The sequence below is a fragment of the Poecile atricapillus genome, chromosome 1 (assembly GCF_030490865.1).
Source record: "Poecile atricapillus isolate bPoeAtr1 chromosome 1, bPoeAtr1.hap1, whole genome shotgun sequence".
In the NCBI taxonomy this organism is placed as follows: Eukaryota; Metazoa; Chordata; class Aves; order Passeriformes; family Paridae; genus Poecile; species Poecile atricapillus.
Genome location: NC_081249.1, coordinates 151,728,448 through 151,754,178, shown reverse-complemented (window position 1 = coordinate 151,754,178; position 25,731 = coordinate 151,728,448). Strand labels below are relative to the sequence as shown.

General features: G+C 34.6%; 1 long non-coding RNA gene across 4 annotated transcripts in view; it reads left to right on the top strand.

Annotated features, from left to right (window-relative positions):
• The window catches only part of LOC131573343 (uncharacterized), a 34,301-nt gene extending 11,999 nt beyond the window's left edge, over nt 1-22,302 (top strand). For 2 of the 4 annotated variants that reach the window (XR_009276177.1, XR_009276181.1), the window contains exon 5: nt 20,204-22,302. This is a non-coding gene — a long non-coding RNA (uncharacterized LOC131573343). Of the gene's footprint in view, nt 1-5,680; nt 5,773-20,203 lie in introns of all 4 variants that reach the window. The other 2 variants (XR_009276180.1, XR_009276179.1) reach the window with 2 other exon arrangements.
• Nucleotides 22,303-25,731: the final 3,429 nt, after the last annotated feature.

Below are 25,731 nucleotides of genomic sequence, written 5' to 3'. Positions count from 1 at the left end.
GAGGCCCTAGTACCAAAATGTTTAATTTCTAAGTAAACATTTGGACTTTATAAATCCAGTTTAAAAAAATAGAGCATTATTTTTAAACTTTATACTACATTTGCCACTACTGATGACCATTAATAAACACGCAGACAGGTATATGGGTTTAAAGACTTCTGGCCGTGACTTTTCTGTAGCCGACCTCCAGAGATACCAGGCCACCTGACATCTTTAATCACCGAGACTTGCTCAGTTATCAGGAAGGGACTTGAATATTCCCTGCTGACCTAAAGCCTGAAGTTGTGTCAAGGGATTTGCACCACCACAACCAAAACTTTCCAAATCAAGTATGATTTCAGGAAAATAATACTCACCCATGTCAAAGGCAGAGCTTTAACTTTTCAATTTTTTTAAATTTAAACCAAAGTTGTTTCACTGCAACAGGAGAGGATTTCTGCTACAAAAGAATTTAGGCAAGTAACTAATCACTTAAGAAAACCAGAGAATGTAATAACCATATCTCTAGCAACTTCCTTTCTTCTTCCGAGGAAGAAAAAAAACACAAAAAAATCATGTGTCATAATTCTACTACCAAGAGGATAAAGTCCTTTCTAAACCTACAAAAGTATAGTGTTTTGCTTTGTAGTAGGCAGAAAATTGTCATATTTCAGTTTGAAAAAATACAGTGCTGTTGATTGTCCCAAGCTGATTTTTAGTCAGACTGAAAAATTGTAAAGTACTTGCTTGTGCTGAGCATGGGCAGGCAGACTGATTTCATCTTAATCAGTATTCTTCAGAGGTAGACCAAAGTAAAAGACAGTCACCAGGTAAAAACACATGGATGATACAAGTGCACAGATTATAGAGGAGAACATTTAAAGCTGTGTATAGGCTAGTTCTGAAGGGTTAAGAAAAGATAAATAACTGCTATCTTGCTACTTAATTTTGATTTAGGGAAAGTTCTGAAAAAATCCTTAGGAATTTCCACTTTACATGCCCAGTGATTAAATTTTTGTGTGCATGTCTGTTTTTCCCTGAATTCAAAAATACTAGGGATAGCTTGGTTTGCTACCTTCTCCTGATGCACCTCTCAATCCTGAGGAGTATTCAAAAACATGTTTTTGGTGTGAAATGAATTTTTAATGAAAATTCAGGAAAGGACTTTACTTAGTGTTTATTAAGCTTCAAATGAAACAAGTCTTAAAAATAAAGAACAGTAAATTAATTAACAAGTGGCTCTTTTTTTGACCACTGAGCTGTTGTGCAAAAATTATGCCCATTTAAATTAATTAATTTAGAATTTGATTAGTTTAATCAGTGCAATTTGGTAATGAAGATTCATGTATTTGTTGAATTTAAATGATAACTGTCCTGAGGATAATTCTTTTTGCTGAATAGTATGGATGAAGAGATGAGGTATCACCTTTCAGCCAGTCTGGGATGTGAAATTCTGTGTTACTTTGCAAGACCACTAATTGCATCTGTTTTATTATGCTGAGGTATAAATAGCAGCATCTGGGGAGTGAACATCCTCTCTCTGCCATAGGGACAGTGACTTCTGCCTGGATGAACAACTGGTTAAATTGCCTCATCAGTATGAATCATCAGAACAGATAAATCAGTGCCCACACTGTGATCTGTGTAGTCATCAGCAAAACTTGTTTGGTTTAATTTAGTAATTTTCTAATTGTAGCTTGCTTTGAGACCATTTAAATTTTTTCATGGTGCTTCTTAAACCTTCTTGCGTTGGAATGGCAGCTTAGACATGCACTGAAAGATTTACCTCAGTATTTCTTTGTAGCCATTGATTAGCCCTGTGAACCACCGCTCACATTTGTGTTGTGCCTGGACCTACCCTGTCCCTTCAGCACCTCTTACCGATAAACTCACTCTCTTCACTTTTGATTCTCAGTGAACTCTACCCTCGATGTTTTGTGCTTGGCTAGGCATTTGAAGAGTGGATTTAGACTTAAGAAACCAAACCGTCTTATCTTCTCTCTTCTGCCAGTCTTCCCTGTAAACCTTTGGTCAATGTAAGTGAATTTTCAAAAGGACCGAAGATCACAATATTCATGCAGGTTTTGTGAGCACAAACACCTGTGTGAGAAGGAATAAAGTCAGAGCTCCAGCAAAGAAAAGACTAGAGTTGGTTGTTGCACGTTTGGCCATTCAGTAAACATGCAGCACAGCCTGCCATAACACTGTTGCTGTTTTTCATGTCAGTAGTAAAAATATATAGGAAGAACCTGGGAGTAATTTTCATTAAATTATATCTTTTGTCACTTCTATCTTAAACTGGGTATAAATTCGTCCTAACTCACAATCTTTCCCAGAACAGATGGGATGGGAGGAACCTCAGACTAAATTCTATCACACAGACTGAACTGAGCTCCTGAGGGATGAGTTCTGGGCTCTGACTTTTTTCTCTGTATTTCCTACTTAATAGCAACCTTCTCTTTTTTCCACTAACATAAATCCAATTCAGATTAGTTAGTCTGCAGCCAGTCTGCCTGCCAAGTGTGGCTTTAGGGTTTCACTTGGCAATCCCTTGCCATATTGAGTACTTTGTGATGCTATTGAGAGGCTTTAGGTGGTTTGTGACATGATTGCATTGTTATCAGTCCAAGAAGGAAGAAACTCTTATATTTAAATTTTCTGTAAAAGTGAATGAACCTACAGATTCAAAGTGGTGGTAAAGTATGTGGATTTTTATCAGGTGTAAATTAGTTTCATGATTTAGATTGTTATGTTTGCTGAGTACCCAAATTCTGCCCCAATAATTACTGGGTTTTTTTAATGTGATATGTATATAGCATGTATATATCACCTATTTTTATTAGGTGGCATACATGGACAAAAAGAAGAGGTACTCTTAATATTATACATAACATATATCCATCCAGGAACAAGGAATAATAAACAGTCTGTGGAACTTGACAGAAGTTTAATTCAAGGGCCATCATGGACTTTGCATAGTTTTGTTTACTGTGTAATAAGTAGTCAAATAACATTCAGAGACTGAAAGTGTATTTTTCTATAATACACATTTTCGAGCAGGTTTCTTGGCATGCATTTTGTTTGTACTGTGCTTGAAGTTGTTTATGGCATTAGTGGTTAGTGTGTTTGTGCATGTTTGCATTCTGTCTGTTTATGAAGTATTTCACTGGTACCCTTACACAGCATGTGGTCGGTCGAAGATTATTTTTGATAGCGTGTGCAGTCATGCATTTTGGTGAAAGCCTTTAAAGTAAGGTGAGTTAAACCCTGGTTATTTGCAGTTATGTAAAGACAGACTTATAGATAAAGACTCACAGAACTTAGGTACAAAAGATACTGCACCATTTTAAAGATGAAAGAGTGGTTTAGTGCCAATTTGTCCAACAACCATGGCAATTTGAGTTGCATAAAGATAGGCCAATTCTATTAATAACTGGAACATTTGTATATTTTTATTATCATAGATGTCAAAAATAATTAACAGATGACTCATTATATTATAATAATAACATGTGTGTAACTAATTTTTGAAATGAACTACGGAAGCAAAACCAAACCTCTAACAGGGATAATTTAAATCACTTCAGTCTCTAATTGACAGCTAAGTATAGGCAATACTTTCAGGACCCAGACACAGGGCTGTGAAATTAATCTGTGTATTACATTGGGCTTAGAGTGTTAGCTGATAGTTTTCACGGTGTTTTCAAAGTATGGGTTGTTCAGCATGTATCTAATGACATTACAGGAATATTACTTGCAGAAAATGTAGATGCTGAGAAAGCACTAGACACTTAGAGGCATCAGTTCTGTAAGGATTTTGTGAATGTTACAGAATAAAGTATTACTGCTTTATTTAGATGCCTAACTGCAATTTTAAGAGCATTATTCTTCCTGTGAATCTTGAAACTTAACCAAAACAGAGCTGATCAATAATTACTTATTTTGAAAATTCCACTTGTAAGTACTATTTCATTACTATAGTTAATAAAGTTCTTCATGGTAGGAAATTCAATTATATCAGCTCTGATTTTCTTTCTTTTGGGAAAATTTACATTTTCCATTATGCTTCTTAAACCTTCCATTGGAGTGGAGAATTTTTTCATAGAGGTAACTTTTTTCTTCCTACTAGAGTAATATCAGACAATTTTCTAACACTTCATTTACATTTCTCAACTGTGCATTTATGAGAGCTTAAAAAACATTTCATTAAGTTTGTCTGTCTTTGAATAAGAGTTTCTACAGTTACTGTATATCATTGAATGTCATTTATGATGTGCACAGTTTTTTATCTGCTTTCTGTACATAACATGTTATATACAGCAGTATCATTTATAACACCATGCTGTGCTGCACAACTCTAGTTGCTTTTTATGTATAGTGCTGTAACATACAGTGAGACCTTTGTTTAAGAATAATTTTTTACAGGACTGTAAGTGAATTCAAAAGACAATAGGTAAAGGTGGAATTCAGACTCTCTTAGTACTCTTCCTCCTTGTAACATGCTATACCTATGTTATTCTTAAGAAGTCTAAATTCAAGTCACAGAAAATAACATTTCTATCACTCAAGACATAGAAGCCATTCATACAGAAATGAGAAGCAAAATGTGTACAGAAATAAACTTTAAATCTTATGAGAGTAGCAGCAGGTTCGTAGTGTCAGGAAAAAAAAAAGATGAAAGGAAGCCAAGCCTGACAAACTGAATTGTGGCTCATCTGAATGTTGTTGAACTTCATTTCACTAGCAAAGCAGAGAGTTACAAAAGGGAAAATTAGAAAAAATCCTTCTATCACTGTAATGTACTAGTTTTAAAAGAAGTGTGTCTGTACTATATAAATTCATAGAACTTGAAAACTATATAGGTAGTTTCAATATTTTAGATTGGAAGCAGAGAAGAGGATTTTAATAAAAGCTGTATGGTCATACAAAGGATGGAATTTGGTGATAACTTGTCTGGAAGTATGTACAAATGCATACAAAATCAGTGTAAAAATCAAGATAATTTTTCATGTAAGAAATGGCATATTTTTGTGTATTAATATGCAATAATTTATGGAATGCAGAATATGTATTCTATATTATTATATAAAGAGGTTATACATAGCATAAGGAAGAATGCACAATTTATACATATGGATATAGATATAGATATAGATATAGATATAGATATAGATATAGATATAGATATAGATATAGATATAGATATAGATATAGATATACATATACATATACATATACATATACATATACATATACATATACATATACATATACATATACATATACATATACATATACATATGTGTGTGTGTGTTTTTCCATATCCTATCTCTACGTAGATTCCATCTTCCAGTTCATGTTTTTGTGTAAATCAGGAGTGATTTCTATAAAGTCAATGTTTAAAATATTGAAAGAGGTGATTGTCAAGTCCATTATATATAGTAAACATATATTAACATTTAAGAGATGAGCCAAAACAATACTCAGCTACTCATTTTGGGCTGAGTCCAAATACTGGCTCATATGCCAACTACTTATCAGCATAATATTTAGATAATATTCTTCAGCAGACATGTTTTTATGTTGTAAAGAGAGATCCATGTAACCTGGGTGTTTATGAAAATAGAACTTAACTTTTATGTTATTTAAGTGTTTTAAGCAAGTTAGCCTTTATATCTTTCAATTTGTGCTTTCATTTCAGTGAGAGTACTGCTGGAACAGCAATTTAACTTCCAGGAAAATTCAGCAGATCTTTTGAGACTTAAAGCATGTGAGAAGTCAGGCACTGTCCAAGTGAGTATGATATTCACAACCGTTTTTAAACCCTGAGATAAAATTTTAGGGTTTGCAAACAATAATAAAATTATTGTCTAAAATTTTGCTTTTAATATATGTAAACATCCTAAGGGATTAAAAATGTGTTCTGCTTCATTATATGTTTTGCCTTCAAACATCATTACCCTCTAAAAGTCACTTCAGTTCCAGGTGTGACAATTTGCTATATAAGAAGTCAAGCAGCTAGTTAATTATCCACATAAAAAATAAAATTCTGTCCTTAAAATGAAAGGAGAAGGGTACTTTTCATGACATTTTCAATGAACTGGAACTTCTTGCTTCAAATGATATTCCAAAAACTTGCTTTTTCTCTTGGAACTGGGTCAGAGTTTTTCTAGCCTTGATAGAATTGGCATCCTTTCTCGAAATCGAAATATGCCAGCCGTAGTACTTTTTCAGTAATACAGTTATCATGCAGAAAATCTTTGATAAGGCCACATATGCACCATTTGTGCTATAGAGATCCATGAACCTGCAAGGTTATGTGACTGTGAGTAACCCCTGCTGCCATTTGATGTTACTAAGTCTTCAAAAAGCTTGACCGTGAGACAGACTTCTTTTTCCCCCAAAGGCTCAACATTCTTTTTTGTGCTACATTTTTCAGAAGAACTCTTTGTTTGAGGAAGCTGGGCAGGGTAAAGCTGGCAGACTGGAACACTGCCCTGATGTGTTGTGACAGACATGTAATCTGCCATTTGACCACTGGTTCACACATCAGTGTTAATGTGAATGTGACACCTCTCAGCATACTGTTAATCATGCATTACTCTTCTGTCTAAAATGTGGAGATGTGGAGTAGACTTTTATTCTTTCAGAAGACTACACAAAAAACCTTAGTGAAATGAAATTTTACAGCCATAAAAAGCAAACTGATTGACAGCTGCAAATCATAGTCACAGCAACATTGATATATACATATTTATAGATCCCTAGATTTCAAAACTAAAAAGGATCATTAGAACAGTCTGCTTAATCTAACGCACTCCCACTTCAAACATGCAAGGAGCCAAACATGTAGTTCCATGTCAAGTGTGAGGAAACCTAGAAGATGACCTTCTGTAGTCCAGAAATGAGATCAATTCAGCTTCTTTTCCTCACTAACACTTTTACATCTTTTGGGTTTTGTTTCTTTTTCTCCTGGTATTTCATCACCAAAGTGCCCAGGAGTTCATCTGCTTTCATTCAACTGAAATGCATGTACCAGATGGTGTAAATAGCCCAGTATATTTCAATCCTGTATCCATGTCAAAAAACAGGCAGACTGCTGTAGTTCTTGGTTGCTGCACCTCATGGTATCAAAGGCTGGCTAAGAAGAGTGACACTGCTTGACAATGAATAAGATTTTTCAGGTCTGGCAGGGAAGTTTCTTTGGAAGATAAAATCCTGCTTCTACTCTGTAGGAGTTGCTTTTCATGATTAATTAATTGTGTTTACTCTAATCTACAAAGGATGTAAAGAAATACAAAAACAGAGTTAGAGAAATGTGTCTAGATAGGATACTTTATAGGAACTTTATAGTAACCATTTCATTACCTGCATTTTAAGTAGATTATCTACTTAGAATTGTAATAGAAATTGGCCTGAACCAGAAAGTTCTATACTGTACTTTTCAGGAGGCCCACTGAAATCTGTGTTTGCTGTGTGAACAGCCTAGATCTCCAATGTCCTTAGGTCATCTTGAGAACAGTGAAAGTCTCTAGCCACTTTCATCTGATAGCACCTGCTTAGAGTTTGGCTTCAAGACTTTCAAAATATCTCCATAGTAAAGCCTTAGATATGCAAAAGCCATAGCTCTAGAAAAATGATGATATGAGGTTCCAAAGAGTGGACAGTTGTTTGTCTTGGAAAACAGAAACTGGAGATAGTACTTGAAAGCTGTATGTGGCATTCTTTCTGTTGATTTTCTGACTCCTAAGTGCTGTAACAGTAACCCAGAATACAAGAAGAGTTGTGCCTTCCTATTCATTCTTCTGGCATGTTACTAATCCCACAAGTATCAGAAAATTCACGTGACACATTTGAACAGAAATGTGGTGCTTTCTCACCCTGTTCTCTGTCACATCTGCAGGGCTGATTCTCTTTAAGACCCAGACAAAGTATTCCTCTGCCTGTTTGGGCTACCTGTGAATTTTGTTCTTAATCTTGTTTATAAGTTAGGATATGAGAATTTTAAAACATGCTGGAGATTTCTGGTTTGACTGTCTGTGGATGATTTATAAATGGCTTGGGAAGGGACAGCACTCTTTTACCTGTTTAACCTTTAAGCTCTAAAGCTTTTCTCTGTATTTTTATTTTATTGACAATTCTTCATTGTTCTGAATCCCCAAATGTTTATATTTTTTAATCACTGAAGAGACAGATACCTTACTTGGAAAACGATCTTCCTTCCTGAACAAAGAATTCCAGGACAGAAAAGAGTACCACAGAATAGTCCATGTAGCTGAAAGAGCTGTCTTACAAGAAATTACAGTTAGTTGCATGTTCATTTTGCATTACCACATATTGTGTTGGTATGCTTGTTGACAAATCTCTATATGTGTATTTATTTATATATTCAGAAGCTCTAGTTTGCCTGCAGTCATTGTATAGGTGGTTTTTCTCATGAACATTGTAGTTACAGGAGTATAATTTTAAGCAGAAGTTACACTAAAAAGAATTGTTTATTTAGCTAAATTAGGTAGGAACCATCAAACAGGCCATGACACCTATGTGTATATATATATATATATATATATATATATATAATGGAAAAGTGTAAAAAATAAGTCAGGAGAGAAAAGTTATTTAGTGTGATAGATGGAAGTGCTATGAAGACTAGTGGGATGAAGGTAATAAGAGAAAATTTAGCCTTTCTACCTGAAAAATTCTGGACAGCAAACTATTTACACTAAACAACTGTATATTCTCTATGGGGAAATATTAACAGTCCAATTGCTTGAGATTTTTGAGAGGCCAAAGGAGCAGCAAAATACATCTTGGGGAAAAAGCTTGAATTGGCAGGTAGGTAGATTAGCTGACCTATTAGTTCTTTTCTATTGCAAACTTCTATGATTTTATGTGGGGAAAATTCCTTTTCAACCCACGCTGGCAATCTGTTTATGTTCTGAAGTATGATGATTGACATCCCTTTTAACTTTTAACCTAGAGAATGTCTCTGCAAGTGTTATTCCTACATATAAATGTCTAATGCTTTTAATAAAAAAAAAATGTCTCTCAATTAGGGGACTGTATCCATGTGCAAATGCAGAATGGAGATCACAACAGAGTCTGAGGTGTTATCGCGGCATGGGCAGCACTCCCACTCAGGAAGATGGGGCGTTGAGAAGGAAAAGGGAGCATTTGGGGCTTTATAGACTAGAGAGTGAAGGCAAACAAGAGAACAGTGGATAAAAACAGTCAGAAAGAAGGGTATAATTTTTGTTGAGAGAGAGAATAGGAGGGAAAGAATAGAGAAAAATGGGAAAGTCGCAAGGTATAAGAATAGACAAGCGATATAGGCAATGAGAGCTAATTTATGGAGTAGAAGAACAAGAACAAATAAGGATGTTCTGCTGTTATTATGATGCCAGAGTAGCTTCCTACCTGTAACCATTTACCTTTGGTTCATCTACATGCAGTCTTAATTTTTTTTTTTTTCATTTCAAACAGTGTAATATTTTGTAATCATCACTGAAGCACACTGCATGGATTTTTGTGATAAATAGTGTATTTTACAATTAAAATTAGCTTATCCATCTTTCCCATGAAAGTAAAGCTTACAAAAATATAGAGTATTTAGAAAACTATAGCACCCTAGTAGAAAGAAGTTTCATGTTCTGCCACCCTTTCCTGTATTTACCCCTTATTTGGGGACTGGGGATAAATTTATGAGAGGGAAAACATTAAAAATAAATACTTAAGAAATTAAAAACTAGGAAAACTTCATGTATTTAAATATTACAAAAACATTTTTCACGTTATGATATTAAACTAGATCTCATTGTACAAAAAGAAATAAAAATTGCAGAGAATTCCAGTTAATCAAAAATATCTTTGCAATGTTACTTGTTCTGACTTAAAGAAGTTTGCTGAAGCATCAACTTCATTTCTGTCGAGGACTGTAAAAAAGATTGAAGCCGGGGCCTGGAATATGAACAAACAATGCATCTAAGTTAGTGCCCCACAGAATATTTTAAAATTATTTAACACAAATCATCTCAGTGTCAACAACTCATCACAGATAAACTATCTAATTAACAGAAGCCATCATAGTATTTGAGAACTCAGTCTTGGCTCAGTTGATATACCAGAAGGGCACTCCTTGATAAGCAAAATTTATAAAGGAAGGTTTAAAAAACATTACTGCCTGAAGTAGATTCTTCTTAGTTTTAAATTAACCCTCTGCTAGGTTGGGATTTTTAGTTGTTTGGATTTTTTTTAATCTTAATGAGATAACAAGTACAGGTTGACCTCATGTTCTAAGGTATATTCCAAGCTAAGACTCTGTTACACAGTCTATTTTATGATGCAATATTTTTTCAGTGAGTCTGCCATGCACTTGGAACCATGCCAAAATGACAGCTCAGTTAACAAAAGTGTCCCCAGCTTTTGTAAGCACTTCTGAGATAGTTTTATCCTACTTCTTGAAAATTGCAAAGGTTGTCAGATGCTGAGGATATAAAACTTTACTGCAAAACACTTTTGGGCATCAAAGCATTGGCTGGTTGTTACAGCACCAAACCAGCCACGTATTGGAATTGCACTTATTGCAGGTGATTCACTTCCCTGAAGGAAGTCTATGGGGAGAGAAAGATGGTAATGGAATCTATGAAAATATAACATAGACCAAAAGTCACTGAAAAAAGCTTGTGGGAAATACTGAAAAGAGAGATCTCTCCTAAGTCTCCAGGGGGTGATGTTTATATGTTGCAAGGAGATGATCTAGGACAACAATATTCATTACCCTAAAACTGCTCCTGAAACTAGTCTTTTTCACAAAGGAAATGTGAAATAACAGATAGGAGTGAAGTACTTCCTTTTTTCCATCCTATCCCAGGTAGATTATTTGCTACAGCATTTGCTAAGTGTATGGCAAAAACGGGTAGACTTGATCTTTTTTTCTGAGCTGAAGGAGATCACACTGCTGATATCAAGTCTTGGAAGAGAATAATTTATCCTTAGCCATTTTATGATTCCTAGAGCATTCCTAGGTTTGAATAAAGCATACTCTCCACCATCTTAGAAAATAACAATACTGAGCTTCCCAAAGTCCTTTAAAAAATAATTTTAAAATGACTGATAAAAACAGATTAATCTACAGATATTTTTCACAAAATACTATTCTGGAACAGAAACCAGATTTCAAACCTTGATTTCACTGAGATTTATTGTCACATCTGTGGAGGTATTTAGGCAACTACCTACCTTGCAAATTAGAGCTCTAGTTTTAAAATAAATTAATAGGAAAGTAAACAGAAATATACATATACAGACTAAATAATAATAATAAAACATATCTACATATTTTCATCAAAACACTCAAAATATTCAGTGGACTAATTGGAAAATGGGTTGTTTTCAACAGAAAATGCTTGAAAATAAATGTTCCCTTCTTTCTTTGAAAAATTGTGATGTTATGAATTTTGAAAAGATTTCTTGTGGTCAATACATTAAATATTATTGCACAGTTTCCATTCTGTATAACTTCCCAGAGCTATTGATGGAGACACTGATAAAGAAAACAGTAAGTCATAATGATCAATATAATGGTGTCAACATGTCATACAATGAATCAAATGTACAAAAATTAATTTATTTATTTTGATTTTCACTTGGCACTTCAGTAGAAATTATGTTATTCTAGGAACATTCTGATAAGGACTCTTAGGAATATGCAGGGATCATTGAACTTTAAGGGCAGGAAGCCAGCTAATAGGTAGGCAATACATACCAGTGTAATTCTATTGCCTCTCATAAAATAGACTGGAAAAGGTCACAAAAGCTGTCAGTTGCTGAAGGAACATAGTTAGCGAGACCAAGACAATCGACAATGTGTTTGGTCTGCCTGATTTCCAAATTTTTTTAGACATTTCTCATTATATGGGTTTACACAACTTGAGGTAAGGTTATTTAAAGTTCTTAGGAGATTTTTCCACTGAATAACACTCCAGAGAGACTTCACATGTTCATCACATGAACACAGGTGTAAAGGAGCATAGCTGGATATGGGTTTATTACCAAAGTAATTTCTGAGTTATTTTTATCATATTTAATGGGTTAATGTATCATTGAAGCTAGCAACAGTAATGTCAACATTTTTGTACGTTCCTCTAAAGATATGGAGTATCTCAGATGAGTGTAGCAGAAATAACTGATTTTTCAGCTCCCTGGCAGTTCCAGATAACGATTTCAGATCAATTCAAATTAATGGCAGCTCTTGGACTATTTTCAATGTTTAACATGCACACATATTGTTTTACCAGACAGAGATATGCACAAACTTGATGTTTTCAGATGTCTTCTCCAAGTCTAGACTGCTACTACATATATGTCCTGTTGTCTTTAACAGTTCAAGCAAGTGATGATCCTCATCACTCCATGAAAATAAAGTAATTGTTAATAAAGTCTAAATGACCTCAGTTAATTTGTTTCTCTAAAAAGAATACCAAAAACCTTTAAAAAAGCACTAATAATTCCCCCCACCCCCAAGTCCCCAAAGTATCAGGCTCCACCCCTAATGCCCTTTTGCAAGAAAATGTGACAAGGTTTACATGCAAAGACTAATTCCAGAGAAAGATTCTTCAATAAAGAATGGAAATTACATTTTTTCTCAAGTGGTGATTTGGATTTACACATACTTTGCATCTCTAATGAATATACACACAACAGAATGACTGGAGTCCAAAAATGTCTCTACACCATCACTGTATTTTCCTGATACTGGCAGCATGCTGAAGCACTCTCTCATAAATGTTAAAAAATGAGATGGTTTGCATCTGATAAGTGTTAGAGAAAGGGCTAGCTTTCTTGGGGTGGTTCTATCAAATTGGGATTCACATTTTCCACTTAGCCCCTTCTGCTTCTGGAGAGGCTGACATGATTTAGTGACTATGAAAGTAACACCTTTGTCATTTTCATTGTACTTCATTTCACCTTCTCATTTGTGTCTTTTTAAAATAAGATGTCTAACTGAATACAGTAATCAATGTGCCATCGATTTATATAATGCAATTGTAATCTTCTCTTTTCTATTCTCTATTCCCTTCTTAACACAATTTAACATCTTATTTGCTTTTTTAATCACCACTGAACAAGTCTCTTCATTGAGCTGTCTACAGTAATGCCTGGATCTTTTTTTTTCCTGAGAGGTTACAACTAATTCAGAAGACATTATGTATAAATACTTTGGACCATTTCCACTAATCTGTTTTTAGTGGGGGGGGGTCTTATCTGTGTTGAGACTTACTTGCTGCTTCATTGCTCAACCGGATTTTTTTTGCAGAATTCACCTAAAGCTCTTCATAGTTCTCTTATTTAAATGATGCAAATGAATTGACAATTTCAGCTGCTTTATCACATTTAGTCTTTATCCTGTTTTCAAATTCAACATACAGAGTGAGCAGTACTTTTGCCAAAACTGTTTTATGTAGTTAACTCTGTATTCATCATGCTGGAAACAAGAATTCTGTTGCTGTTCTCTTAGTCTATGATTATATAACTGCAATATCAACAACCACTGAATAGGATAAACACCCAAGAAACACCTGGAAAGCACCTACTGTAAAACTGTAAACCTGAGGCACATAATAGTTAGCCGTAGCTATGTGTCACAGCATTGATTTATCCTCCTAAACCAACCTTAATCATAGGACACTTGCCTCCTGTATTATGTCTCTGTTTCTGTATTATCAAATTTTTAATAGTTAAGACTTCAGTAATTTACTGACTTCTGCTTTACTATAGAGATTTTTGCTGATTTCCATGTGAATTAGTTTACAATTACATCTCCCATGTCAAAACTACAATGTAGTCACTAAAATTGTAGTGTCAGTACAGAATATATTGAAAGTAACTTTTATATGTCTGGCAAGCAACGTTTTGCCTCATTGTTTTCTTGCAAAGAATTGTTTTAACATCACTGGAAAATTTAAAATACTTAATATTATTTTGTAATATTTACAAAATTATGTTCCATGATATCTCTTCTTAAAACAAAAACAAAAAAATTAAAATAATACTGCAGGAGAGGGTTCTGATATGTGCCATTTTCACTGCCATTTTTCTGTATTTGTCTAGAGCCTATCGAGATAAGAGTCTTATGCCTCTTTGGTACAATCACATTACAATTAGTAGACAATAAACACAGGAGATATATCTCCTATTACACCACTTTTAGGTTGCATTATATTTCTCTGTTTAAGTGTGTTAACTGTTACTGCAAGACAGCTCACTATTAAATGATTTCCAGGAAAATGTAACCACCTGCTAATATGTACAGCAATAATTTCAATTGTTTGAATTTTCTGTTTCTTCATAATTTAGAGACTGATGTAGTTACATCTACACGTGTAACTACATTACGTTGCTGGATTTTCTAGAATTTTCCTCATTAAGTATTTTTTTTTAATTAAATCTCCCCATTCACCCTTTGTATAATAGCTAAGGGTAAAGAATCTTCAGCCTTCTCAAAAGACGAATTTTCTGCTATAAACAGCATGCCGTTACAACTCAACTGATTGCAAAGAATTTGGATTGCAGTGTGATTCAAGTCTTTCATTGAACTGATATTATCCACTCAACCTCAGCAATACCTTAGAGAAATACAAAGCAGAGTAACTGTCTTTTATATTGTACTCTCTCAGTGCAAGAATAATAGAGATGCCATGAACATTGCAGAGGTGTCACATTAGCTGCTGAACTAAATAGTGTGAAGGAAAGGGAACTCATTGTTAATTTTTTTACAAGGATGGAATAGATGAACATTGCTTACAAATGAGCTTTATTTAGTTTTAAACACATTTCATGAAGTAAATAGTATATTTCCCTAATTTTCATGTCTTTTGGTATGCTTCCAAAAACTTGGAAGTGAATTAGTGTGCAATTTGCATCCAAATCTCAGCCAAGGGGATGTGGTTTATTATAATACATGGCCCTCCTAATTATTGAACAGCCCGAGAAAACTAGGCACAGTGTGCATCTGTTATTGCTTGACCACACTGCCAAACATAATTTGGCAAGCACAGAAATGTACATTGAGCAGACCTACAGTCTAATTTGCATTAGTTTGTAGTAATTATATGAAAGCTATAACTGAACCAAGCTTGTCCTCTTTTTAGAGCACATCATTCTTTTTGAAAAGAAATCTCAACCAAAAATCCAAAACAATTAAATAGCACACACATACACAACCCTGAGAAACTCCTTGTTTGCACAGGAGACTTTCACAGTATTATTTAATGATTATCCAAATGTTATTTTTGTGTATTCTGTAAAATATCAAACAAGGATTTTTTTTTCCTACAGTTTACATAGGCTTTTCTGTGGTTTCTTTCATCCCCATTCAGAAATTTTTTATCTCTTCTGCCAAATTCTAAAACCCTATATGATTTAATACCCTGTAACTGATGATTAAAGTTGCTGTCATTTTAAAATCAGTTGCTAAGGAGGAACAGGAGGAAAGTCCTGCCTTTCATAATTTCCCTTTGACCCTTTCCATAGTTATTTAATTCAACTCTATTCTGACTAAAAGAAGTCTTAGAAATAAGCCACATTGTGACACAATAATGCTGGAAAGAAGTCACCTAAACTCAGGGAAGTTGGGATGCTGTGGTAAAAATAAATGCAGGTTTTGGCCTACAGAACTTCCAAGGGAAAATTCTTGTTTCCTTTCTTATTTTTCTAGTTAAATTATGTGTTCAGATACAGAGACATCATGGTTCTGTATATAAGATGATTGGAAAGCTAAACTAAGTCAGTAGATGAGGAAGTAAAGTAGAACCTGATCTGCAGAAAGTATTATTGTGTAATATTTTCCAGAAATGCGGGGTCATAAAAAAGATTATAGAGTCAACTTCAATCCCCATTGAAATCAATGACAAAAGGTAATATTCACTCCAACAGCCACAGGATCAAGCATAGAGGAGGGGGTGTTCTTTTTCTCCCTCTCCTTCTTTAAGTAAACACTGGCATTTTCAGCTTCACTGCAGGGGCTGAGAAGCAGAGGCACAGTCTTTGTTGTTGGTAAACAGCTTGACATTTTGTAGTATTGGACTAGTCAAAGAGCTTTCAATCTAGAGTTTGAGTATTAAGAAATAACTGTATATTCAAGTACATATTTGGGTATTCTCAGATAGCTTAGGGTAATTATTAGCCAGCACAACCAGAGTCAGAAACAGTTACTGTGAAATGACCATACGGAGACTATGTAAATGAGTTTCCAAGAGTGAAAATGTAATGAAGTATAAAAGTGAATAAAACCTGCCGAATATTGCTGAATGAGGGAACACTGCCTCTACACCCTGATTAGCTGATCAAATCTATTTTCATAAACAAAACCAAACTTGCAATAAGTTAGGGGAAAGAAATCCCAATGAACCATGGCAAAATGGCATTTCACAGTTGACCAAAACCCACTCAATTTCCTTTCACATAGTATGTGGAAAATAAAGATATGCATGCTTATACAGTACCCCTGCAAAACTGCTTTATTTTCTATTTTAGTTGTTTAGTGTATTTTTACAATAAAATAATAATTGCATAAAAAACCCACCTTTTTACTGAACCAGTCCCTTCCCACATATATATCCTCTCACTTCAGGGGCTGGAATAAAGCGATGAAGCAAAGAGTGTTGTCAAGTAAAATCACACTGGTTTACATTTTTTTAGCACCAAAACCTGCTTCATTTAGTTTGTTCTTATTTGTGTTTGGGGATTTTTGCTTGTTTGTCTTGGTTTTTGTTTGTTTGTTGTTTTTGTTGGTTTTTTTGTTTGTTTGTTTTATTTTGTTTTGCAATGAGATAACTAACTAAAACCCAGTTGCTGACTAGTAGCTGCTGCTGCTGAAATACAAGTAGATTTGGGTAACAGTACAGAGTTGTTTTCTCTTTATGTTTTGGGGTTTCATAGATTTGAGAATACTACTTATCTTTGCACAGGCAGGCCCAGGAATAAAATTTCTGTTGTCACCAATTCTTACTGTTAGAGGAATATTTTCATGTAGATATTTGTTTTATTATAGTTTGGACATCTCACTAGAAAGCGTTTTCACTTTGCATAGTCATTCTTTAATACACATAATGCAAAGTTTTCCATCCTGCAGGTTCCTTATGAAAAGGGATTTGACATGTCTGGTGTAAAGATTTTTTTTTTTTTTTTTGTCTAAAAGTCATGCTCATGATGATTAACAAATAAAAATCACTTTGTTTTCAGAACAGGAAAAATTCTGCAGTACTCAAAGGATGGCGTGTAGTTAATAATTTTGAAATGAAATTATTTTCCTCCCATTGTCTTAATTGATTTTCCCCCTTTCTTTTTTTTACCCAGAGCCACATGCATCCAACATCTGCCATGTCCATGAATATGAAATCTTTCAGAGCATATAAGTTAGGTTTCCACTCTGAACTACAACAATAACTACTGAGCTGCATTCAGTCCTTACATTGTAGTTAAACACCTTAAGGTATCATGTTAAAACCATAGTTTTGGAGCTACTTATACAAACCACTTTCTGTTAGTGAAAGTCTGCACAGATCTATGTGCTACAGTAGATAGCACATAGTAGTAGGTACATGCATTTCCTTTCAAGAAACTGACGGGCTTGTAATGATGCATGAATTGTGTCTGTGGATCTCTTGGAAACAGATGTCATGTGAACTTTGTGCAAAGTGACTTCCCAGGAAGTAATTTCCAATTCATTTTCAACTTTTGCAAGTCACTGCAGCACAGTTTGATCTCCAGTCACTTCCAGCTGCACAATTAGAACTGGTATCACTACTCAGAGACTTTTGAGTGAGCTGGTGGGCTTAAAGATGTATAGAAGACAACTTGAAGCCTCCCATAGTTTTGTTCAAGAAGGTCTAAGTCTAGACTTAGTGAAGGAACTCAGCTTTGTAATGAAGGGTTTGGCATGAGTGAAGGTTTTCTGTCTGTGGAATTGTTTAAGCCTCCAAACAGCTCACTGCAACAAGAGAGTGGAATACACAGTCAAGGAACAGGGGCTTGCATTTTGGTTCTTTTCCTATGATAACTCGTCTTTCTTTCCTTCTTCTTCAAATAATTTCTTACTGTATTCCCAAGAAAAAGAAAATTTTCTCCTTGATAAATAATCTAAAATATTAAAAAAATAACTTCTAAGTAATAGAGCTTGTAGTTAGTAGTCACACTTGTTTTGAATTTTTTTCACTGAAAGTTTCTATTAAAAATGTATATAACTGCTTGTTCTTATCTTACTGTCTGTATTTAACTTGTTCTGTTTACAGGTCCAGCTTCAATCCTCTTAGTTACCTAAGAATAAATCTTGTCTTGATTTTTTAATGCCATCTTTTTTCCATCCATGGCTTGTACAGTCTTTTTTTCCATGGGGCATAAAGATTACCTGCATCAATGAGGCTTTCAGTATACCTGCTTATCCCAGTCTTCTTCAGAATGTGTTTAGCAGCTCCAGAGCATGCTCAGTAACTCTACTGAGCTGTGAAAGGAGTAGCAGGGTGAATTTACCAGGCTTAAGCAAGATAAATGGAATAAAATATGGTACAGACAGACTTGGCTGTGTAGAATATAAGTAAACAGACTGTGGTCACTGGAAGTAAAAAGAATTAATTGAACATTATTTTTGCTACAATACTGCAGATAAGACTGACTATGTCAAGGGGCTAAAAATCTAAATGACCACTTATGGAATTCCCACTTGAATATTTTCACTCCTGTAGGATTTATTTCTATTCCTTCTGTGTACTTATATGTCTTTCAGGTTCCAATAAAAACTTGACAGAAATTCCTAGGTTATCCTGACTCTTAGAACTATATAAGACTCAAGCACAAAATTGTATCTAATATCTTTTTCCCTGAGCCAAGCAACTTGTGTAGGCACCACTCAGGAGCCATCTATCCACCCAAACCTCAGGAGCCATCTATCTAAACCACCCAAACCATACCAGCAAGGAAGTGCTATGCGAAGTTACACACTTAATATAGTTATCAGAGAAGGGAAGTTCCCACATTTTATCTGGAGTGAAAAATTATGTATCAGCTTTGGATTAGTTAAGAATGTCTTTCAGGGAAAAAAAAAAATCCATTTCTGTTTCAGATAATGCAGGCAGTGTACAGTGTACATTGCTGAGTTAATTTGTTCCAGGAGTTAATCACCCTCACTGTCAGAAAAACAATATAAAACTAAAATCTTTATTTCTTAGTCTATCTTTAGCTTTTAGTGACTTGCTCAAGTTTTTTTGCTAGATGAAACAGCTGTTTCATACCTTGTAATTGCAGATCTAAATCAGTTGTCCTTTATGAACTAAGCAGTTCCTAAATCTAATACTTGAGAACAGTTTTCCAGTTTAATGGCACCAATTGTCTGGTAAAAAAAATCAAGATGAAAAACTGTTTTGTCAATGTTAGTTTTTTGTCATATAAATTTTCCATAACTAGACTAGAAATTTAAAATATTCACTGTTCTTCACTCTAAGATAACTATTGAATGTTTTCCACAAAGACTATTTGGTCTTGATATAGCATACAAAGAAGAAAATGATTAAGTGAAAAAAAATCTTGTCTGTAACTAATATAAACAATACATTGTAATGTGTACCAAGAAAATTTATTTTGTAATATATTTCTTTTTAATATCATGCATAAGTTTATACACTGAGACTATTTAATTTGGTTCTCTCTTTTTCAGAAAGATTTCAAATAAAAGCTTACTTTTCACAGATATTAAAGGAAATACGAAACTAAAATGCAAGGTACTTTCAGATTTTGTGAGTGTAGAACTGTGGAGAGAATATTCCAATCTGAACAGCAGGTAATTAGTACAATGATCTCTTGGAAATAATATATTTTCAAGTTAATATTATGTGATTTCCCCTTACATTTTGTCAATATAATGGCACATGTGGGCCTGAGGTTTACCTTGACTAGCAACATTAAAGTGAAATTTGTCTTCTTGTTTTCACTAATTTATAAAAGTTTACATTTCTTGATATAAAATACATCATTTCTCACCAGTGAAAGACATAGCCTGAATCTTCAGACAGTGTGAAACAATAGCTCTAAGGAAAATGTAAATTCACTTCTGTGGTGTTATAATTCTGACACTGAATCCTGAAAGGTAACATTTTAAATGTTTTAACAAAATTTGGTAGCAACGAATTTCTTCGGTCTTCACTAACTGATTTCCTGTTTACTTTTTCCACAGCACAGTTATCCATGAGAACACTTGCAGCCTGAATTAAAGTGGAATCCACTTGTCGAAAGGCTTCTTATGCTCCCTGCATTATAGTGTGCAATTTATTAGAATTAATTGCCATCGGTGGAGGATGTGTGTGTTTGACACAGAGCAGCCCCACTTCTGCAAACTGAAGTCTACTGTGCTTGAATAGGTACAGCCTTGAATCTCTAGTTACTATCACAGAGTGAATTTTGAAATTTGTAATTTATTCTGGTTTAGCTTATAGTTTTCGTAAGTATGACAAAAGAAATTAAATCATATGATTTACAATGCAAAGCTAACACAGCAGAAATTATATCTGCTTACATAATTAATAACCAATGCACACTGTCTTCATATAGCACAGAGTACAATACTTAATATAAATATCATGTTGGATTTTGGAGAATATTTAAACACTTTGACCTACAGATCTATTTGTTGTGGTGGGTGGTCATGCTTATAAACTCACAGATTCAGTCATTTACAAGAATGGAAGGTTCACACACACACACATACCCACACACCCCAAAAAGTTAAACTGATTTTTGCTTTCAAAGTGAATGAAAGAGAATGTTTCCTTTACTTACTTAGATCTACCCACTTGTATCTTTCTCTCTTAATTTTTTTTTGTCCACACTTGTGCCATCCATTATATATTTGGTCACCCTGATAGTGCTTTTGAATTATAAAGCCACACTAGAAACTACATGTGAAATGTGATTACTGACTTGCTAATTTGAGATCACTGTCTATTTGTACTTAACTGAGTCATTGGAGAGTTGCAACTTAGGAGGATGAAATTTCTGAATTTTTTGCCCAAAAAGAAACATATTTTCTGGTGAAATCTAAACAGAAACATTAGTATCAGAATTTAATATCAATATTGTGATATCTAGATTGAGATCATAGCTAGAAGGCAGAAAGAGAGAGACTGCTTTCCACACATATCCTTTCCTGTACAAGTCTATACTATCTCACATTTTTTTGAAGGCTTATTTAATTCATGTTGGCATTCACCAACATTTGATAAACATGTCACTCCTCACCAGGTGTTCTAACTGAAAACAGAGATGGACGAAATATATTCCACAGTCTGCTTGTAACAGGGGTCCACTACTTTAATGAAAACGTAAAATATCATGTTTGTAAAAATATTTGCAAAGTAATCAATGAAAATAAATATGATGAAAGGGTGCCTAAATTAATTTACATGTTTTTGCGCAAAGTTCTTTTTCCTAAAGAGATTAATTTTTGTGTACTGGAAGCTGCTTTTGCATGTTAGGTAATTTTTTCTCTTCTGTGTTTTTTTCTTGAGGGCAGTTTGATGATCAGTAAACATCATAGGATAAATATTGTGGCTGTGTCTGTCTAGGAGAAATCAACCAAGAATTCTAACAATTCTGTTCTAAATACTGTTCTCAAAGATATAATCCATAGAGAGAATCTACTTAATCTGACAAACATGATTTCAATTCAGGAAATAGCTCACAATCATTCTACTGCATCTGACATCAGTGGTATCCACACAGCCATTCTGTGCAAACTCCCTGCTTTAAAGGTCTTCCCATCACTGTTATTGGTCTCACAGATGATGAAGTATGACACTCCATAAACAATGAGCTGGGCCTTTTGTAGGCTGCTTTGCTTTTTTTGGCTTCAAACTGCCACTGAATGTCAAATCAATTTGGCTTTCATTAGAACAGCTTTATATGTGCAAATGTATTTGTGTCTGGTTGCTACTTTTTTCTATTTTTGCTTTCCTTTCCCTTTGCTTTTTTTTTATCCTTTCCCTTGAATGATGTAATTTTTCTCTAATCAAAGCCAACACCTGTTTCTCTAAAATAGGACCCTCTGTGTAAAGCTCTTTATCACAATCTGAGTACACTCTAGATGGGCTCATTATGAATCAAGTTCTCTCGGAACAAAGAGGAAGTGCTCTGCTACAGTGACATTGTACATCATAGAGCCTGGATAAAGTCAAGAGCTGATGTAACCTTGACTTTTGACATGCCAAGAGACTATTGTCTAGATAATGCAAGGTGTGTAAGCCTCTGTCTTTGATAAGTAATAAAACAAATAATAAATCTGACGCTTTGTTTAAGAACAGCTCAACTGCTACATAATGCTGTATTGGGCTTGATGGAGTAATGGGTTTGTTGCTTTTTCTTAACCAATTTAGAAGGAACACAGAATTGCAGCTTTGAGGATTTCTGGTTTTGTAAACCACAAGTCTGCTTAGACAAGCTAAATGAAGGATGCCATAGGATGAGAGGAATAGAACAAAACAGGGATTACAGAACTCCCAGGTATGAGTCAGTGAAGATCTGCTCTAACGGAGTACATTGAAAGTAGTCTGAAATGGCTAAAGTTTAGGAAAGGGAAATTAGAGGGGGAAGGGCTATATATATCCTGAAAGGGTACCACAAACTCTGTGTTGTGACACACTTGAAATAAACACAGGCTCGCTTTTCATGCACCTAAAATCCGTTGTCTCTATGAGACTTGTCTCATGGAAATAGCTATTGAAGTGTACTGTGTCTGCAATGGTTTAGGATTGTGGTGAACAAGAGCATAAAATTCCTTTTCCTCCTCCAGAAATAAATTGTTTTCTAATTTTTGTCACAAAACCATTCTCCCTTTCCGCCCTCCACCTTATGCAAGCTGAAAGTCAGGATATATTTCCATTCACTTCATAGATTCATAAAATCACATAAAAGGTTGGAAAAGACCTATAAGGTCATGGAGTCCAATATTTAACCCAGCACCACCATGTTCACCATGAAGCCATATTCCTAAGTGCCAAATCTGTGTGTTTTTCACTTTCAGGAGAAATATGTTTAGAAATAACTACCTAACTATAACCAGGTCACATGCATGTTCTGTCCCAATTAACAAGACACTTGTCGGTAATCAAGCTACATGTTGTGTCCTCTTGCTAGTGTTGATCCTTTTGCAAAGAACCAGAAATATATTTTATATCTTTAAATGGAAAGACATACATTTTAGAAGCTAAGGAACCTACAGATAGACAGTAGGAGTGAGACAGAAAAAAAATGGTGACAACTTTATCCCCACTCCATCTAAACATGAATGTTTGACACTTATGAAGGAAGAAGCTTTCTCTGGACATTGCAGAATAGAAATAAGATGATAGAACCAGCCTTTGCTCACCACTTGTAATAATGGGCTAAAACGTCTTCAGAGGACCTCAGGCTGTCCAAGAAGGGTCCTTGCTCAGTTTGTGAGTGGATGAACTCACTCCTGTATGATGGGATTCTGTGACAGACACTCACAAGGAAAGGGCCTATTTTCAGAGCTGAAGAAGAGGTTTGCTTGGCTCAAATACTCAGTGATTTCAAATCCAGTGCTAACTCTAACTGAAATATATTGGTAATCTGCCATCTGTGGTTTTCTTGAGCAGAAATTTTGACTGAAGTCCAGGTCTTAGTAGATATGAGGCCGCGTTACCAAATCCATCCTCCTACTCGACATCATCCTTCATACTGTCTTACTGTGTCACTGCCTTTGGATTAAGGACCACAGCAAAGTATGGAAAATGCAGATACTTCAGTTGCCAAGTCATTTCTTGGTCTCTCTGTTGAAGCTATCTATAGTGAATGTTTCATTGCTGACATCTATTCTAGCCTCAGTATTGTCAAAGCATTTTTTCATGTGTAATAAATTTGCATAAACACTTCACCCCAAATATAATGAAACATAGGATAAGAAAGACCTAAATTATATTTTAAAAAAAATTACTAAAAGACTTCTTGATTGATTTGCAGAGGCATAGCAAAATTCCTTCATATAGTGGCCTCATGAATGAGATGATAATATGCAAGTAAAGCATAATGATTGGCATATTAAATGCAAGATCTTTGTCACCATCTGTTTCCTGATTGTGTCAGCAAGTTGGGTTTTTTTTCATGGAAGTGTGAGAATACACCATGGCCTCGAAGTATCAAAATGTCAATTATACATCACATTTTAAAGTTGGAAGCCCAAATCACAATTGTCCCTGAATTCTGCTTGAAACACTGACAAATTATTACCTATCCGTCACATTTAGCCTTACTGTACAGTAGCACAGATACTGTGCTGGAAAATAAAACAGAGCAGGAATACTATCAAGGCCAGGTTTACAATTTAGTGATGAATACTTAAAAAAAAAAAAAATACAGAAGGAGACAGGGAGAGAACTAAGAATTCAAAACAAATCGAATAGTTGTAGAACAGCCCTATCAAATACTTGTTATTTCAAGCTCAAGTACTTTGAAAACAGTTTTGCATTTCTGGTATTTTTCATTACAAATAAAGCTCATTCATAAGGAAGACAGTATTTCTGTATTTTCACTTGCACTGACAGAAGAAAATTGTATCCTGGTTAGTGCAATGAATCAGTACGAAGTGCAGAAGGAAAAAACCAATGTGAAACCTAACCAAAATGAACGAACCTTTCTGCTAATACCACAGCTCCTGCATTACACCCTCGGTGGTCGTATAACTGAGTTGGTGGGAGATACATTTTAATGTCCCACACAGGATGAGGTATACTAGCACCACCAGCTACCAAAACCAGCAACCAAGAGGAAAGCACACAAAAAGGCTGCTGATTTTTGTTCTGAAACACGAATGCAAGACTCTTCCAAAACTGAAAATTCCACTAGTGTCTCAAGGCATTATTTCTGCTATGGGGAGGAAACAGAAGAAATAGGTATTGTGTAAAGTGATTATTCATTCACTGAAGACAACGGTAAGATCATCAAAAAGATGTAATAGCTTTTTGGTTTGCTCCTAGACCAATTACTATACCTGTGGAGGAGATATCTAGATTTTTGTAAAAATGGATAAAGAGCATAATCGTATCCAATAATCTAACATGAACTAATTTGGAAGAAAACTATAAAGAAGCTAAATGAAAAAAGTGACTTTCCAAACTTATACTTTATTGGACTTTTCATGAAGCGTAATTTATTTTATATAATAATTTCTGATTATAATAATATTTATACATGATAAGGTACACAATCCACTACTCAGACTGCTTATATGATATTTTCAGATGAATAATACATTTTTGCTGTAATAAGACAGCAATTCATAAGATGCAAAATTCCAAATAAGACTGATTCTAAAATGAGGAGATTGTAAATAGCATTATTTATATTATATGTTTGGGGTCAATCTCTGCCTGTGAAATAGGATTGCTAATATTTAATAAATATAAAGTAAATTGATTCTAATTAATAATTAATTTTTAGTATGGCTATGTATTTTAAGCATGTGTGTATATACATGTTAAATCAAAATGTTTGGGAAATTTCAGTCTGGGGCTTCTGATTTAAACAGTTGTCCATGAGCAGTTGTGTATAGGCATGTCTTCACTACTAATAAAAATCTTTTTCCTTCTTCAAAAGGTCATGTAAACAATTTGTAGAGTTTCAGCAGAGGTTTGTGTATTTCTGGTGGGGCAGCATGCTCTGCCAGATAGCAGTCTCTCCATTCATCAGCAA